Below are 19,670 nucleotides of genomic sequence, written 5' to 3'. Positions count from 1 at the left end.
GCATGCAGGTTAGATGCATTGCTGTTTCTAAATTGACCCTAGTGTGTGTCTGTGTGGGTGTGTGTATGTACACACCCTGTGATTGAATGACACATCATCAAGTGATTGTTCCTGCCCTGTGTGATTGCTGGTGTAACTCCAGCTGCCCTGTGATCCTGCCCTGGATTAAGACGGTTAGGAATGGATGGATGTACAATGTAGTTACAAAGATAGAAAAGACTGTATAATAGATAGATAGATAGATAGACAGGAAAGGCACTATATAACTGATATGTTCTTAGATAGATAGGAAAGGCACTATATAACTGATAAATATGTTCATAGATAGATAGATAGGAAAGGCACTATATAACTGATAAATATCTTCTTAGATATTCATTTTAGTATAGTAGACAAGATAGATAGATAGATAAATATTAATTTTTAGTATAGTAGGCAGGATTAGATAGATAGATAGATATTAATTTTAGTATAGTAGATAGATAGATAGATATTAATTTTTAGTATAGTAGGCAGGATTAGATATTCATTTTTAGTATAGTGGGCAGGATTAGATAGACAGATATTCATTTTAGTATAGTAGGCAGGATTAGATAGATAGATATTAGTTTTTAGTATAATAGGCAGGATTAGATGGATAGATATTAGTTTTTAAAATAGTAGGCAGGATTAGATAGATATTCATTTTAGTATAGTAGGCAGGATTAGATAGATAGATAGATATAAATTTTTAGTATAGTAGGCAGGGTTAGATAGATATTCATTTTAGTATAGTAGGCAGGAATTAGATAGATAGATATTAATTTTTAGTATAGTGGGCAGGATTAGATAGATATTCATTTTAGTATAGTGGGCAGGATTAGATAGATAGATATTCATTTTAGTATAGTAGGCAGGATTAGATAGATATTAATTTTTAGTATAGTAGTCAGGATTAGATAGATATTAGTTTTTAGTATAGTAGGCAAGATTAGATAGATTGATATTAATTTTTAGTATAGTAGGCAGGATTAGATAGATAGATAGATTTCAGTGTTTGATTTTTTTTTAATAAATTCACAAACCTTTTGAAACCATGCTTTCACTTTGTCATTATGAGTTATTGACGCAGATTGATGAGTAAAAATGGCAAATATGTCTATTTAAAATGAAATCTGCAGCATTATAAAAGTGTGAAGATAGTGACGGTGTCTGATTCTCATCCCACTGTACCGTTGTTGTTTTTTGCCACACAGTTTGCACTTGCAGGTTTCTGCTGCTCTTCAGGAGTGTCCATGTGTGTCGTGGTTTGCAGACATAACCTGCCTCGCACAAAAAAAAATGCCAATTTTATTCGTAAAAAAATTAAACCTGCTTCACAATAAAACAAGTTTTCGTAAACTTTTTTTTTACGACCAAATCTTGCACCTTCTTGGGGTCCTTGAGACTGATCTAAAGACAATTGTCAGATTTTGGGGTGGGTCACACTTTAAGATAGATAGATCGGCTTGCGGGGTTTTCCCTAGAGGAACACGGCAAGCGACATAGCGGGGGTCCCCCTTTAAGAATCTCAGCCGGTCGACCTAGTGACACCCACTTGGGGAATTAAGACTATAGACCTAGCTGGGGAATGGGGGCCCTGGAGAATCCCGTCGATCGACATAACAGAGTAATATCGATTGCTTTATCAGCCCGGAGCGACCTTATAGCTTCACAAGCCATACGCCACCCATTCCCATTTAATACAACGCGACTCAGTGGCGCTAACCCAATAATTTAAGAAACTGCAATAAAGTGTGCAGAAAGTGAAGGGCTCTGAAGTCTGTGAATCCAGTGTATAGATAGTATACTGGTCAGAGAGCGACACAAAAAACAAACTCTGCACTGGACAGCAGGATCCGCCCATTCGCACGGGGACAGCCTGACAGTCGCCGCTCAACAGGAGAACTGTGAGAGGTGAACCCGCGACTATGAGAAAATCGTAAAACACCCTCACCGAAGGCACTCCACTGACTCCAGACTGGACTGGGAATCGACCTGGGATTAAAGATACGAGTAAGCAGTTCTATCCAAATTTCATCTGTTTAAGCGACATTTGCTGTCTCCCTAATACAAAAGAACTGATCACACAAACAAGATGAATGGCATGCCTCTCTCCTCTTTCTCTCTTTCTCTGAACCTCTCCTCTCTCGGTTCTTTCTCGCCGGGATCGATCCCTCCCTGCAGATGATTGGACCGCTTGTACGAGGGGCGGCCACCAGGGCCGAGGCTTCTTGCTGACGTGAAATTAGAGGCAGAAGTGTAATTCTTGGAAGCTTGGAAAAAAAAGGAAAAAAACTAGTAAGTTAAAACTTGGTGTTTTGTTTGATTAGTTGGCTGTTACAAGACGAGGTGCACGGCAGGATTTCGAAGAGAGAAGAGACTGGACGAAGGAGCGGACGAAGGTGCAAACGGATTTCAGTTGTGCGGTGAGTACTCCGTTTCTGGCTCCTATTACGTGAAGCGTGACAGTTTATGCTTTCTTTTTTCACGTATTTATTATTGATTTGTTTTGATTAGTTTTGCAACTAAAAAGCCATGAGGTCTTATTGTGTTATTGGAGACGACGATAAATCAATATGAACCATAGAACCGGTTTCGCACGGAGCACCTCTTCATGTTTTTAATGCAGTTAAAGCTGAAGGGCATTTGATAGCTTTAGTAGCGTGAAATTATTATTATTATTATTTTTGTTTGCAATTTCTGAACTTAAGGGCGCTTTATGACCATATTAACACATCTCACATAGCGCTTTCTGAAGTGTTTGACGCACGGAAACCCCCGTTTTTAGTAATAACGTTCCACTTCTTTATAAGCAACTTTCACGCGTATTTCTGTCACATGTGCGAGCGGAGATAAGTTCATGAAAACAAAAACCCTACTGCTGGTTAAGACCACAAATACAGTTCCTCTCGCATGGATCTTTCATGGATCTTTCGCGAGGCACCCCGAACACACGGAGACGATCGGCAGCGACAGCTACACGAACAGCTGGACATCTTTTTTCTTTTTAACCTTCGCTCGGTATGAGCACAACAGGCGCACACGTTGGGACTTGATGGCGAAGATGATGGTTATTAAAGGCAAAATTCATGGCAGGACAGGACAAGTGAAATAGACTGCTGTTGTTATGTGTAAAATAATGATTGAGTTAGTGAGGGCTACAGCAGGCTGGTGTCCTGCCGATTCAATGCTATCGGCAAGTTTGTGTGCCCTCTCGCCTGGCCAAGGCTGGGATCCTTTCTTAACACAACACTGCAGAACAGGGGTCGCTTTCTCGTCACCCACAGATGAATGAGGCGAGTTTGCAAAATGGATGAATTGGACTGAAAACCCGAAATGCAGCACGTTGTTGTTCGGGCGCCACGCGACCCTCGAGGATAGCTGGCTGTGTCCGCACTTGCGGTTGACGTGTAGCGCTGCAAGCTGACGATAATGCTCACTTTTTCCCCACAGAAATCGATTTAGTCACATCGTGAGTGAGTACCTAAGAATCGTCGCGCGTTGAGTGTCAGTGAGGTTGTACGGATGTGTTAGGACACACGAGGACTAGTGATCTACCTGTTCATTTGGTTAGTTTTTCAGTTTACTTTTTATACCTTGTGAGAAGGAGTACATCGTGGATACTCACACACATGCAGTTTACATCTCGGTTCTTTATACGCTGTATGGCTGTTCACAAGGAAAAATAAACCGACCCCCACGCGATCGCGTGTAAAAGGAGTCACGGGTCACGTGCAGCCAACAGCTCTTCTGCCATCTGGAGTTCTGCTTCTTTCGATCCCACGTGGGACACCTCGGAGAGCGCCTGGAGGAGCCTGCAGCCCTGTGCGGGTCGGAGAGGAGACCCCCCGAAGAAGAAAACACGCGCGGGAATGACACCATCTCGGTTTGCCTGTGAAGGTCGGTCCGCTTTGGTTTCTGTGAAGCTTTTAGTATAAATCAGATCGGCCAATAACGTCCAGTAAGCTCATCACTTTCCTAGAAGTCATAAGTAACTCCTAAAAGGTCAAAGAGCCATTCACAGCCTATCTATCTATCTATCTATCCATCCATCCATCCATTTTCCAACCCGCTATATTCCTAACTACAGGGTCACGGGGGTCTGCAGGAGCCAATCCCAGCCAACACAGGGCACAAGGCAGGAACCAATCCCGGGCAGGGTGCCAACCCACCGCAGCCTATCTATCTATCTATCTATCTATCTATCTATCTATCTATCTATCTATCTATCTATCTATCTATCTATCTATCTATCTATCTATCTATCTATCTATCTATCTATCTATTATTATAGTGCCTTTCATATCTATCTATCTATCTATCTATCTATCTATCTATCTATCTATCTATCTATCTATCTATCTATCTATCTATTATATAGTGTCTTTCATATCTATCTATCTATCTATCTATCTATCTATCTATCTATCTATCTATCTATCTATCTATCTATCTATCTATCATATAGTGCCTTTCGTGTATCTGTCTCTGTGGTTCTGTTAGTATTAGTCTTGAATTTCCAGAATGGAATATAAGAGACGCCCCCTTAGATTCATTTACTGTATATCAAATCTTTCTGCCTTTCTACTCTCATGTAGACTGAAGTTTGGTGAGAGGGTCAGAAACTGGCTATCAAGTTAAGTTCAGATTCGGATTCCACAATGTTCAAAATTCAGAGAGTAGCTGATTTTAGCCCGATGTCTGTTTGGTTTTTTTTTTGTGTCTGTAGAAAAGTAAAATTGATTTTCACGTGTTCAAATTGCTTCTTAAAAGTTGCCATTTTCATTGAAAGATGGTGCATTTGTTGTGTTGTGTAAAGGTCCTGAATGACTACATGCCAGCAAAGATAGAACGTTTGATAAGGAGCTGTTTTTGAGATGTCCGCCCTGAATGCCGAGACCTGTGTACAGTGAAATTTTCCAAAACAATTGACATATTTTCTTCAAACAAGGTGCATTGTGTTTTCTTTGTCAGCTGTTTTTGGTCCAGTTTGGCCCAGTACTTGTCTCCATATTCTTCAAAAGCACTCTGCTTATGTTCAACAGTAGCTGCTGTAGAACTGGTTTAATTTAACTGGGATTTTCTCCGTTTGCTCTGTTTAGTCATAGGACCAGGCCTACTGATATGCAAAATATTTGCTCAAGTAGTTTAACAAATCCATAATTTGTTTAACATTTTTTTTAATTTGCACAGTAGTAGGCACACGTTTACATTTACATTTATTTGCTTAGCAGATGCTTTTATCCAAAGCAACTTATAATGTTGGTTGACATAACTGAAGAACATCTGTCTGGGGACTACATGGGGGGGGGGGGCGGGGACAACAGTAATAGGACAAGGTGACAAAATTAATCACCAGACACCAAGAGCACAAAACAAAATACAAGAGAGTTACAAAAACCCTACAGCCAAAATCCGTTAGACAGAAATCCATTAAACAAGAGGGTCTTCAAATGGAGGGACCCACAGAGTTTCAAAAGGAGGTGGGCATGTCGTTCTGCCAGCCAAGTGAATTTCTGTGTGAAGATGGTTGTCGGATTGTTTGCCCTACCAGAGCACATGTGGGATGAAAAGGAAGAAATGAACAGGAACAAAGACACACACACACGCACACACACACACACACACCTCCTGACACGCACACACACCCGACACACACACAGATACACATTCTGAGGCACACACACACACACACACTCTGACACAAACACAGACAGACACACACTCTGACACACACACACACGCACACACACATGCACCCCAGCACACACACGCGCACAGATACACACCCTGAGACACACACAGACACACCCAAACACACACATACACACTCTGACGCTCTCTCTCTCTCACACACATACACACCCCTAGATCTGTGCAGGTCAATGCGACATTAAGCCCCCCGTGCCAATCTGTCCCTCTCTACTGCTTGTTTATTTCCGCTGACCCAATGTGTTTAGTTTCAAATATTATTGAAGTTGTTCATTTGATTCCAATTTCCTCTTCATTGCACTTGACATGTCTTTATGTACACAATACAATGTAAGTTATTTGTGCCTGCCTGCACATTGTACAGCACAATCGGTGGTACTGTACTGTAAAATCTGATGTCCTGCAGCAGCGCTAAAGTGACACTGACATGGAGTACTGGACGCACCACTCCAAGCCCGTGTCTTGTTTTTCTATTTTTCAAGTGTTTACAACAGACGCTCTTTGCACGTGAATAATCTTTATTTTCCAAAGTATAAGCCAGAAATTAATTTTCCCGCACCAGCTAATTGTCCTTATCCAGTCCCGCAGGATGAGGTACTCCATCGTGTTTATTACACTAAACAGCTTGGGCTCGTGGTTTTTGATTCTGGGCACCAGATGTTTGAGTGTGGGTCAGTAGATATGGACGGATATATCCCAGTTATAGTCAGTGAGTATCAGCAGCAGGGTGCTTTCTTTTGTGCCATCACAGACACTTAATTGTACAATGGGATTTATGTGCAGCTCGGTGGCCTCATTGCTGGACTTGAAATGATAAGATTGCAGAGTCCACTTCTCAGCCAGCGTGTGCCCCAGTAGCGGGCACTGAGCAGTACTGCGGGCATTGTGATTCGTAATTCAATCATCTTCATTTTAATCGTGTGGACATATAAATGGTCGACTTTGAACGTGTGTGCTGAGCTCTTTGAAGGTAGTAGCTTGGGGACTGGGTGTGTCTGTGATGTACTGGAGGTCACAGATGGACAGACAGTTGAGTTGGTGGTCCCGTGGTGTGCATTCCAGCATCCAATCCACTAAGCCACACCGCCTGCTGGTCACATTGTCAACATTCATAAGGAGAAGCTGCAATGGAGGTGAAAGTGTGAAACAAAACGTGTGGCTACCCCACATTTCAAATTAGGAAACAGTTGTCTGGTATGGCGCCTATGAAATGCTTTGTGATGGTGTTTACTACAGACACGTGCTACGTGTCCATGTTACCGTTCTTCTTATGGCTGGACGTGCTGCCGCCTGTGCTACAGGGGTTTTGTGATTTGCACGCGCTTCGCTTTTCACAATTTGCATACTTGTCACCACTCTTGGACTAATAAATGTAAAGGAATACTTCCACCCAGAAAAGATTTTATTTTTATACGAGCCTCACCCTGTGTAGAGTGTAGTGATGGCTGAGAAAACTAGGGCTGCCCTGATCGATCGATCTGCCGCCCATCTAAATTGGACGATTTTCACAAAAAAAAAAAAATAAATAAAATTTGTGATTGGTAAACGGGCCAATCCCAAAAATCAATCTATTCATCCCCTGCTTTTCTAAGCCTTACGGTAATTTAGTTACAGTTCTCCTTTACGGGAGATATTATGGTAGTTGAGCCAGTGCTTAGAGAGTGTCGACCATGTTGAGAGGTTTAGTTACCTTGGCAGTGACATTCATGTCTCTGGTGACTCTTCTTATGAAGTCATTAGACAGATTGGGAGAGCATGGGGGGGGGGGGGGGTGATCATGAGGTCACTGGGAAGGGGTGTGTGGCGCTCCCGATATCTATACAAAACGACGAAGGTCCAAGTCTTTAGAGTCCTGGTGCGCCCTGTCTTATGAGACATGGATGCTATCCAGTGACCGGAGATGAAGACTGGACTCCTTCGGTACTGTGTCTCTTCAGAGAATCCTTGGGTCCCGCTGGTTTGACTTTGTGTTGCTCATGGAGTCCCGAATGAGGCACATGACCTGCATTGTGAGGGAGCGTCAGTTATGACACTATAGCCATGTGGCACGATTACCCAGAGGATGATCCGGCTCACAGGACCTTCATTGTTGAGGATCCGAGCAGCTGGACCAGGCCAAGGGGACGCCCATGTAACCCCTGGCAGCGACAGATAGATGGGTAGGACTGGACCACGTGTCTGCCTTTTTGTTGCCAACCAGGGCCCCGAGCTGTTTCATCAAGTGGTAGATGGGCAACGCGCCGTACCAGTGCATGCTCCCCAGCCTGACCTGACCTGCTCCTTTACACGAGGTATTACGGTAGTTGAGTCAGCATGTGTTTTTTTTGCAACAAACATTCTGCAGCGTAAACAAAGAGCAGCGAGTTGACTGGAATATTAGCCTTTACGTTAAAGAAAGCAGAGTAATAAACTGAGGTAAAGGAATCGGAGGAGTCGTCTTGTGCAATTTGACAAATGGCAAGAAAAGGTTCAGATCTTTTCATTTGAGATAGACAGACAGGTAGAACTTTATTTATTTTGTCCTTTAATTAAAACAGACACCAAGCTTGTTTTAACTGCAGCAGCTTATGTTTTGAATTGGAAAAAGAAAAATGTTTGCTTAACTGCGAAATGTGTCTTTAACTTGTAAATCTTTTAAGCCTGTTAGTTTGGTGTCTTCTTGATCAACAACTTATGGACATGTGATACATCTGTGGCTTTTGTAATGATTTGAACTGTGTTGCAGTGTGTCATGCAGAGTAAGTTCTGGTAAGAAACAAGTACTACATAATTAAAATGGTAATCCATATTTATAACTACACTTCAAGAATTACGAAGCTCCAGCTGATACACTAAAGAAAAAAAAAACAAACCTGTATAAATACAGTAAATGTGTACTTTAAGGGCAAAGAAGCTGTAGTGCAATTAATGATTAAAAATTATGAGATTTTGTGCAGGTATATTTACATTTGAGCAGTGTTTAGCTGCCATTATCAATGAATTGATTGTGTGAGAGCATATATCTATATATTGTGGATAGCAGGGGGCACTCCAGCTCCCCAAACACCCGACACACAGGCTCAGACACAAGTTAAAAGGAAAAAGAGCCTTTATGGTGGGAAAGTCATCCTTAGGAAAGCGTTTCCCACCACCAAAGCGTATATAATATATATATCTTCTTCTTCTTTTGGCTGTTCCTGTTAGGGTTTGCCACAACAGATCATCTTCTTCCATATCTTCTTGTCCTCGTCATCTTGTTCTGTTACACCCATCACCTTCATGTTCACTCTCACTGCATCCATAAACCTTCTCTTAGGCCTTCCTCTTCTCCTCTTACCTGGCAGCTCTATCCTAATCACCCTTCTCCCAACACACACATATACATAAACATATACAGTGCATCCAGAAAGTATTCACAGCGCATCACTTTTTCCACATTTTGTTATGTTACAGCCTTATTCCAAGATGGATTAAATTCATTTTTTCCTCAGAATTCTACACACAACACCCCATAATGACAACATGAAAAAAGTTTACTTGAGATTTTTGCAAATTTATTAAAAATAAAAAAACTGAGAAATCCCATGTACATAAGTATTCACAGCCTTTGCTCAATACTTTGTCGATGCACCTTTGGCAGCAATTCCAGCCTCAAGTCTTTTTGAATATGATGCCACAAGCTTGGCACACCTATCCTTGGCCAGTTTCGCCCATTCCTCTTTGCAGCACCTCTCAAGCTCCATCAGGTTGGATGGGAAGCGTCAGTGCACAGCCATTTTAAGATCTTTCCAGAGATGTTCAATCGGATTCAAGTCTGGGCCACTCAAGGACATTCACAGAGTTGTCCTGAAGCCACTCCTTTGATATCTTGGCTGTGTGCTTAGGGTCGTTGTCCTGCTGAAAGATGAACCGTCGCCCCAGTCTGAGGTCAAGAGCGCTCTGGAGTAGGTTTTCATCCAGGACGTCTCTGTACGTTGCTGCTGTCATCTTTCCCTTTATCCTGACTAGTCTCCCAGTTCTTGCCGCTGAAAAACATCCCCACAGCATGATGCTGCCACCACCATGCTTCACTGTAGGGATGGTGCCAGGTTTCCTCCAAACGTGACACCTGGCATTCACACCAAAGAGTTCAATCTTTGTCTCATCAGACCAGAGAACTTTCTTTCTCATGGTCTGAGAGTTCTTCAGGTGCCTTTTGGCAAACTCCAGGCGGGCTGCCATGTGCCTTTTACTAAGGAGTGGCTTCCGTCTGGCCACTCTACCATACAGGCCTGATTGGTGGATTGCTGCAGAGATGGTTGTCCTTCTGGAAGGTTCTCCTCTCTCCACAGAGGACCTCTGGAGCTCTGACAGAGTGACAATCGGGTTCTTGGTCACCTACCTGACTAAGGCCCTTCTCCCCCGATCGCTCAGTTTAGATGGCCGGCCAGCTCTAGGAAGAGTCCTGGTGGTTTTGAACTTCGTCCAGACCTGAGATGGAGGCCACTGTGCTCATTGGGACCTTCAAAGCAGCAGAAATTTTTCTGTAACCTTCCCCAGATTTGTGCCTTGAGACAATCCTGTCTCGGAGGTCTACAGACAATTCCTTTGACTTCATGCTTGGTTTGTGCTCTGACATGAACTGTCAACTGTGGGACCTTATATAGACAGGTGTGTGCCTTTCCAAATCATGTCCAGTGAACTGAATTTACCACAGGTGGACTCCAATGAAGCTGCAGAAACATCTCAAGGATGATCAGAGGAAACAGGATGAACCTAAGCTCAATTTTGAGCTTCATGGCAAAGGCTGTGAATACTTATGTACATGGGATTTCTCAATTTTTTTATTTTTAATAAATTTGCAAAAACCTCAAGTAAACTTTTTTCACGTTGTCATTATGGGGTGTTGTGTGTAGAATTCTGAGGAAAAAAATGAATTTAATCCATTTTGGAATAAGGCTGTAACATAACAAAATGTAGAAAAAGTGATGCGCTGTGAATACTTTCCGGATGCACTGTATATAAAGTATAGATAATCTTCATTTGGATCTTGATCTTTGTTTGTCCACGAATTAATTAGAAGAAGCACTAGATGGCAGTAGAGAGACAGCTAAGACATAGGCATTGCATTAAGAATCTCCTCCAGGCTTATACTACTGAAGACTGTAGTACTCCAGTCACACCTCAAAACACAGACATTCAAACTAAACAAATTATTGTGCTTTAAATTAACTAATCTTTATATATAATCTTCATTTGGATCTTGATCTTTGTCCGCGAATTCCACGCATGCGTAGACCATCTTCCAGTTTAGTACGTTGTTGTTACTCACGGATGTCAACAATGTGCTGGAATAACGAAAGGGGTGGTGGACGGTGTTACGCTGGTTAGAGAATGAGATTGCCGAGGATAAAAGGTACGTGCCTACGTAACATATGAATGAAAGAAAGACAGTGGGTAAAATGAATGACAACGTAACAGCACGTTCTGGAAATTATTATTGTTCTGTTGTAGCCGGCGAGTGCTGCGTGTCTCACAGTTGTACCGTGGCTTGCTCACATGTCAGTGAAGTGATCCCTATTTAAGCTTTAAAGAGCCTGGATACCTATGTGTCCCCCTTTTATAACCATTGCTCCGTGTATATTGCCTTATTCTTTGGATTGCCACAAAGCAACCTGCGAGATTGGAGAAAGATTGAGAAGAGATCGTGAGAGGAAACGACAGCGTCGTGAAAACAAGACGGACTGTGAACGGAGAGAAGCAGAAATGCTCCTCCACCACCACAGAATTATTATTCGGACAGTGATTCCGAGTAGGCCATTCCTATCGAATCAATGTCCAAGGGTTTTGTTTTGTAATTTTGTTTCCCTTATAAAAAAATCATAATGCTGTGCGATGAAGGGCCCAGTTCACGACTGGCAGCCGCGTTTAAACAGGGAGCCCTTCAGACAAATTTAACACGCGCAACGTAGTTGGGTGCACATGGCTAGTATATATATATATATATATATATATATATATATATATATATATATATATATATATGTATGCGTATATGTATATGTGTGTGTATATATATATATATATATTTATATATACAGACGCCGTGGCGCAGCGTAAAGGAGCTTTGCCGCTGACGTCCGAGGTTTGATCCCCGCGAGGAGATGCAGAGGAGTGTGTACGCCTGTAAAACTATATAACACACACACACATATATATATATATATATATATATATATATATATATATATACAATATATGTCTGTATGTATATATGTATTTTAGTGGAGATGTGTGAATAGCAGCTATTGTATAGAATGCCTAGTAAATCTACAGAATGTGTAACGTTTTTATGCAAAGCATGAAATGCCTGTGTTACTTTAATATGCTATATATTATCCCTTGGCATTGTATACAATATCTAGGCATTATACAGAATGACAAATACTATTTAGGCAAAGTATGAAGAGTGAGTCATGAAATGACATATATGAAAATGAAAAAAAGAAATACCAAATAAAGTACAGGACTTTCTTACTGAAAGAACAACACGCCGTGATTGTTGCCTGGACACAACATGGTGCTCCTCCATTTTTTAACGTCTGCTGTGACAATTATAACGTGCGTGTTTTCATTTGTATTTTGTTTCCTGTGCACTCAACTGATAAATTAATGTTAACGACTGACCTCAGAGCCGCCTTCTCCTCCTCCTCCTCCTTCATGCATTGGTCACGAGTCCTGCCCAGTAACAGCCTTTTAATTGGCTAGTATTGCACTTCATGTGACGGCGACTAAACGTGTGGAGTGAGAGCAGATTTTAGGTGGTCAGCATCACCTGAGGGGCGCCGCTGTTACACCAATACTAGCCACTCAAAACCAACTCAGCTCCTGCGTCCCCTTTGTGGATTTCGACGAAGTCTGCAAACATTTCTGTGATTTCGCTAAAACTCCACAGGGTTCACTCATCTCCAGACGTGACGTGTGGATTACACAACACGAGTTGCATGACATTTTTTCATGGTCGTTTGCTGTTGTCCAGTGTTGCTCAACATTCTCATGATGATCTGGACGTTGTATTTTTGTTTTTTTTTTTTTTATTCAGTTATTTGTTTACAGACTTGGAGGTAACATTTGGGTTTAGAGGTCAAAGAATTAAACTTTCTAGTGTGTTTTTTGATGTTTTCAAAGGCACTAATTTGGAAAAATGTCTCCCCAAGGCACTGCTTTGTTGATAGTATTGGCACAGTCGTCGTTTACTGTTTTTTGTTGCCAGGCCTTTATTAGGGAAGACACGCAGGCGTGTGTGACGCGTGACGTAATTACCACAACGGTATACAGGCCAGCGTCACACACTCCTTTACTCTCCGAGTTTGGGATTCATTCAACACTTCAAACTGTCGTCTCGTCTCGTCTCCGACTACAAACTGTTTTCTGGTCTTCGGCCTGCGGTCTGGCTTAGGCTGCGCCAGATATTCCGGCTACTTCTCTCGATTTATGATTTTTGTCTCCCGTCCTGGCTGTTGTTTACTTGAATCTCGCCCTCCTGGTTTCGATCTTGTCTGTTTATTACTCTTACATTCCGTCTCCCGATTCAATCCTACTGGAAACTGCTGCCATGCAGATTGTTTCTCTCCATTCTGAATGTAAGAATTAAATGTTTTCGCAGCCATCACTACCCACTACAAGGGGTAAGTAACATTTCTGGGTGGAGTTTTCCTCATAGCAGTCTCATGCCCGCTTGATACAGATTGGGGCAGCAGCGGGCGAGGCCTATCCTGGCAGCACTTGGCACAAGGCGGGAACTGAACCACACAAGCTCGCCGAATGCTGGCTCAGAAGTGCCAATTTCTCTAAACTGGGGACGACGAAGGAATAGATGGTGGAAGGTGACATGGAGGTTCCATTCGGACAACTGCTCTAAGCACTGTGCCCCTGTGCCATCCCTCTGTTAAACACAAAATATTGTTAAAAAAAAAAAAAAGAGTGACGTTTTGAGGAGAGAAAACATGCTGAGCCCCCCCACTAATACACAGAAGAACATCGAGCATTTCTGAAATGTAGCTGATCTTAATGTCAAGGTGGTAAAAATAGACCGGCATGGAGTGTGGTGACTAGCAAGCTCGGCAGTGTCTTAGCAAAAAGCAAGTGACCTTATTGGTGGGTCCTTCACATGCTTAAAGGGGTCGAGAGTGTTATTTCCATAAGCACCCCTCTTCATTTCTGTCCTGCCCCCTTCTTGTTCTCTCCGTGGTCATGTGCGTCACAATACGTGTGATCAAAGTTAAACCGGCTACATGACCGCGCTGTCCTAGGCATTTAAACATGTGTCCGAGTTCGTCATGTGCCCTGGGCACAGTAGCGTCATGGTTTATTCATCTTAGTTGTTATTAATAGCACCCTTTATGTTCCTGTGGTTGCTAGGAGACGTGTGTTTATATTCTGAGAGAACGTGAGTGTGATCCTCTGGCAGGTCATTGGTGGTACCCGCGGACTCATCACTTTTTGTGATGATTGCTGAAGTCGTTTCTGCAATGTTAAGCATGAGGGGGCAGCAGTAGTGGCTGCCTGGTGTCCCCCAGTCATGGGCCAGTGAAGTGACGTCCACAAAAGACCTAATTGAAGAAGATGCCAGCAGCCCATTCCCGTCCATGAGTGCCTGCCCTAGCTCTCTGTGTCCATGTCAGTGAGTGTGTGTGTTGGTGAGGTTGTCAATAAGCAGAAACCTTTTCTTGATGTGGTCATTTTTTTTAAAGTGTACATACTGATTGATCCTGGCATATGCTGGTGGCTACTGTCACTCTTTCATTTATGGTGAATCACATCCTAGTCATCCACTGCTTTGCTTTGTGAGCTCTGCACTTTTTCCTTTGAAATTCACTGTTTCATAAGATTTTTTCTTTATTATTTTGAACAAATGTTTGACAAAGCACACACTTCCAAAGATGCTGTATGAAATATTACTTGATAATAACTGAAGTATCCTGTCATCCACCTTAATTAAAGGGTAGATCCCTGGTGAGGTGTTCCGGGCACGCCCAACCGGGAGGAGGCCCCGGGGAAGACCCAGGACACGCTGGAGGGACTATGTCTCCCGGCTGACCTGGGAACGCCTAGGGATTCTCCCGGAAGAGCTAGACAAAGTGGCCAGGGAGAGGGAAGTCTGGGCATCTCTGCTCAAGCTGCTACCCCCGCGACCCGACCTCGGATAAGCGGAAGAGAATGGATGGATGGATGGATGTCTGCATGTGCATCCAGTTGCTGTGCCAATGTCATTCCAACAAATGACGCATCACAGAATGAGACATATGCGTTGTATTGCATTTGTCATTCCAACAGATGGAGCGTCACCAACATTAACAGAACCTTTATGAGCCCCATGTAACAGAGACATCTGCATTTCATGGTGCACTACAAACGGTAACAGTGAGATGTATGTTGATTATTTAGATGTTAATCCTTCTGAGACGGGTAGCACAGCTAGTTCACCTTAATAATAGCACAAGTGTCTGTGTGTCTGTCTGGTTGCTATGTCTCTGTCATTCCAAAAGATGGCACATGACAAACATTTTTAGTAATGAAATGCACTGCATTTGTCATTCCAACAGAAGGTGCATCACAAATGTTTTTGGTAATGAAATGCATTGCATTTGACATTCCAACAGATGGTGCATGACAAATATTTTTAGTAATGCAGTGCACTACATTTGTCATTCCAACAGATGGTGCATCACAAATGTTTTATAGTAATAAAATGCATTGCACTTGTCATTCCAACAGATGGTGCATCACAAATGTTTTTGGTAATAAAATGCTTTGCACTTGACATTCCAACAGATGGTGCATCACAAATATTTTTAGTAATGCAGTGCACTACATTTGTCATTCCAACAGATGGTGCATCACAAATGTTTTATAGCAATAAAATGCATTACACTTGTCATTCCAACAGATGGTGCATCATAAACGTTTTTAGTAATAAAATGCATTGCACTTGTCATTCCAACAGATGGTGCATCACAAATGTTTTTGGTAATAAAATGCTTTGCACTTGACATTCCAACAGATGGTGCATCACAAATATTTTTAGTAATGCAATGCACTACATTTGTCATTCCAACAGATGGTGCATCACAAATATTTTTAGTAATAAAATGCATTACACTTGTCATTCCAACAGATGGTGCATGACAAATATTTTTAGTAATGCAGTGCACTACATTTGTCATTCCAACAGATGGTGCATCACAAATGTTTTATAGTAATAAAATGCATTGCACTTGTCATTCCAACAGATGGTGCATCACAAATGTTTTTGGTAATGAAATGCATTGCACTTGACATTCCAACAGATGGTGCATCTCAAATATTTTTAGTAATAAAATGCACTACATTTGTCATTCCAACAGATGGTGCATCACAAATGTTTTTTAGTAATAAAATGCATTGCACTTGCCATTCCAACAGATGGTGCATCACAAAACGTTTTTAGTAATGAAATGCACTACATTTGTCATTCCAACAGATGGTGCATCACAAATGTTTTTAGTAATAAAATGCATTGCACTTGCCATTCCAACAGATGGTGCATCACAAAACGTTTTTAGTAATGAAATGCACTACATTTGTCATTCCAACAGATAGTGCATCACAAATGTTTTTAGTAATAAAATGCATTGCACTTGCCATTCCAACAGATGGTGCATCACAAAACGTTTTTAGTAATGAAATGCACTACATTTGTCATTCCAACAGATAGTGCATCACAAATGTTTTTAGTAATAAAATGCATTGCACTTGCCATTCCAACAGATGGTGCATCACAAAACGTTTTTAGTAATGAAATGCATTGGACTTGTCATTCCAACAGAGGTCAGGGTTCTCAGACTTGGGGGTCTCTCTTGGAGCTCATAAGAAACTGGACAAAAGAGAGGAGACCATTCAGTTGAATTGTTGCCCATTTGTTTTGCTTCCCCATATCTCCTCCAGATTCTTCTTAAAGGTCAACAAGGTTTCTGCTTCAACTCCATGTCTCTGTTCCAGAGTCGCACAACTCTGCGTAAAGAAAACCCTCCCGGCTTCAGTCCTAAATGCACTTCCTCTTAATGAAGGACACAAGAGCGCGGCTGTGCACTGAACTCCACCGTTTGCCTCTCAATTCCTTGCCATTCCCAGCTACTCTTGTGTGTTTGTGTCATCTTTGGACCCCTGCCTTTTTGCTTCACAGCACAAAAAAAACTGCCTCCTAACAGTTGGCGCTCTGCTACAATTGGCAGGATGCAATTACAATGTGGGAGACTGCTGCTGCCCATCACGACCATGGCAGTGCCAGCGGCAGCTTGTGGCTTGAGTGGGAGTTGGTGATGAGGTGGCAATAGGACCAGAGACACGGGGCTTCACTTGTTGAGAGCAAACTTTGTAGAGTTTTGTGGAACGCTGTGTCTGGTCAATGACGTAGGGTCCTCCATCCAGTGGGATGCACCCTGAGCAGCTCTGTGGAGAAACCACCTCAATGGGCTCCTCTTGGTCCGCAGGAGCAGTGACTCTACTCTGAGGGTCTCCTGATTCGCTGAGCCGAGTGTTCACCCAGCCACCCTACGAGGAAACCTCATTTCTGCTGCTTGTACTCACTATGTCATTCTTTCGTTCTTAACCCCCAACTCATGACCATAGGTGAGGACAGGGATGTACTGTAGATCGACCGGTAAACCTCCTCTGTGCATAGGAAGCACTTCTAGATCAAGCTAAAGTCCAAGAAAATAGGATTCACAAGCCCCAGCAGCTCCCTCTGGTGGCACCCTTGGAACTCAACAGGGCATCCCGAAGGGACTACAATTCCCAGCATACGCTGCTGGCGTCCACCTGGGGACCAAGGCACTGGGACACTGCCATCTGGCGTGTCGGTGAAGAATGTAGTCTTAATAGAGTAGGATTCACAAACCTGAGCAGCTTCCCCTGGTGGCACCCATGGAACTCAACAGGGCTGCCCGAATGGATTACAGTTCCCAGCATACCCCGCTGGTGTCTGACTGGGGACCGAGGCCCTGAGACACTGCCATCTAGTGTGTCAAGGGAAAATGTAGTCATGATAAAGTAGGATTCACAAGCCCCAGCAGCTCGTTCTGGTGGCACCCTTGGAACTCAACAGGGCATCCCAAAGGGACTACAATTCCCAGCATACCCTGCTGGTGTCCAACTGGGGACCAAGGCACTGGGACACTGCCATCTGGCGTGTCGGTGAAGAATGTAGTCTTGATAAAGTAGGATTCACAAACCTGAGCAGCTCCCCCTGGTGGCACCCATGGAACTCAACAGGGCTGCCCGAAGGGACTACAGTTCCCAGCATACCCTGCTGGTGTCCAACTAAGGACTGAGGCACTGGGACACTGCCAACTTGTGTGTCAAGGGAAAATGTAGTCTTGATAAAGTAGGATTCAAAAACCTGAGCAGCTCCCCATGGTGGCACCCATGGAACTCAACAGGGCTCCCCGAAGGGACTACAGTTCCCAGCATACCCTGCTGGTGTCTGACAGGGGACCGAGGCCCTGGGACACTGCCATCTAGTGTGTCAAGGGAAAATGTAGTCATGATAAAGTAGGATTCACAAGCCCCAGTAGCTCGCTCTGGTGGCACCCATGGAACCCAACAGGGTTGCCCAAAGGGACTACAGTTCCAAGCATACCCTGCTGGTGTCTGACTGGGGACTGAGGCACTGGGACACTGCCAACTAGTGTGTCAAGAGAAAATGTAGTCTTGATAAAGTAGGATTCACAAACCCCAGCAGTTCCCCTTGGTGGCACCCATGGAACCCAGCGGGGTTGCCCCAAGGGACTACAATTCCCAGCATACACTGCTGGTGTCTGACTGGGGACCCAGGCCCTGGGACACTGCCATCTAGTGTGTTGGGGGAGAATGTAGTCTTGATATATGGTGTCTATCCCGGGGTCTCCATTATATCCCCACCCCCACCGGGAAGTTGATTGCCAGCCTGCCAGGGCGAATTACAGAAGTCTTGAAAAAGAAAGAAGGGCCAACACTGCAAATATGGACTCTGCGCCTAAACTTAATGGAATTGTCAATAAAAGGCTTTGAAACTTCTGAACTGCTTGTAATTCTACTTCAGTACACCACAGAAACATCTGACAAAAAGATCTAAAAACACTGAAGCAGCAAACTTTGTGAAAACCAACACTTGGGTCATTCTCAAAGCGTTGCCCACGACTGTAGCTTGTAATAAACTGGAACTGCTGCAGCAGAGGAGAGCCCTCAGCCAGGCCTGCCTTCCCACATACCGTGACATACCGTGACATGCTTGTCCTTATACAGCCTGCCCACAGAGCACTTTTGGTCAGGATTGGCAGCGAACCGGAGTGCTGAGGACAGGTGCACTGGTATCTGACACCCCACTGGGGGGTGAAGGCAGAGCAGCTGAAGCCTATGCTCTTGGTGACAAGGCGCAGAATGGACAAAGGCTGCTTAACAGTGACACCGAGTTGAGGTCACCAGGAATGCCTGCTGCAGTGTGGCCCCCGGCGACTGCTTCTTGGTGTCATCTTCATGCTCATTAGTTAACATCGAGACAGGAGTACAAAGCTGTCATGGATATAAATGGCTAAAGTTGTTTTTAGGATCACATCTATGGCTTGCTATAAGACACCACAAGAAGGCTAGAGGACTGGGACAAGTTCCCTGGGTAGGGTGGGACATCTGTCCTGAGATATTGAGGGGCCAGAACTTGAGGGCATTAGCGTGAAAATTATGAATGCAAAAAGTATAATGGGGATCTCAAAGAGTGGCCATCCTACCAGGTGTAAAAGAAGCCCGGACACAGACAGACACTGAGGCAGCCAGATGTCCAAACACACGCAATGACGTAGGGTCTCCACCCAGTGAAACGCACCCTGAGCAACACCAACACGGCGTCCCGTAGGACGCGATTATAATTTAGAATGTGACTAGCGCACGTGGAGCATTTTCATTAA

The 19,670-nt window shown here is 43.4% G+C and overlaps 1 protein-coding gene across 3 annotated transcripts in view; it reads left to right on the top strand.

Moving 5' to 3' along the window:
* The first annotated feature begins 1,882 nt into the window (after positions 1–1,882).
* Positions 1,883–19,670, top strand: part of slc38a3a (solute carrier family 38 member 3a) — a 121,982-nt gene continuing 104,194 nt past the window's right edge. The window contains exons 1-2 of one of the 3 annotated variants that reach the window (XM_028824104.2): positions 1,883–2,034; positions 2,352–2,447. The gene's annotated coding sequence lies outside the window, so the exon portion shown is untranslated. Of the gene's footprint in view, positions 2,035–2,266; positions 2,448–3,841; positions 3,983–19,670 lie in introns of those variants that run through there. The other 2 variants (XM_028824105.2, XM_051921485.1) reach the window with 2 other exon arrangements.

Source organism: Erpetoichthys calabaricus, chromosome 18 (genome assembly GCF_900747795.2).
Source record: "Erpetoichthys calabaricus chromosome 18, fErpCal1.3, whole genome shotgun sequence".
NCBI classification, from domain to species: domain Eukaryota; kingdom Metazoa; phylum Chordata; class Cladistia; order Polypteriformes; family Polypteridae; genus Erpetoichthys; species Erpetoichthys calabaricus.
Note: the sequence above shows the minus strand (reverse complement) of the source record. Positions and strands in the feature narration are given on the sequence as shown.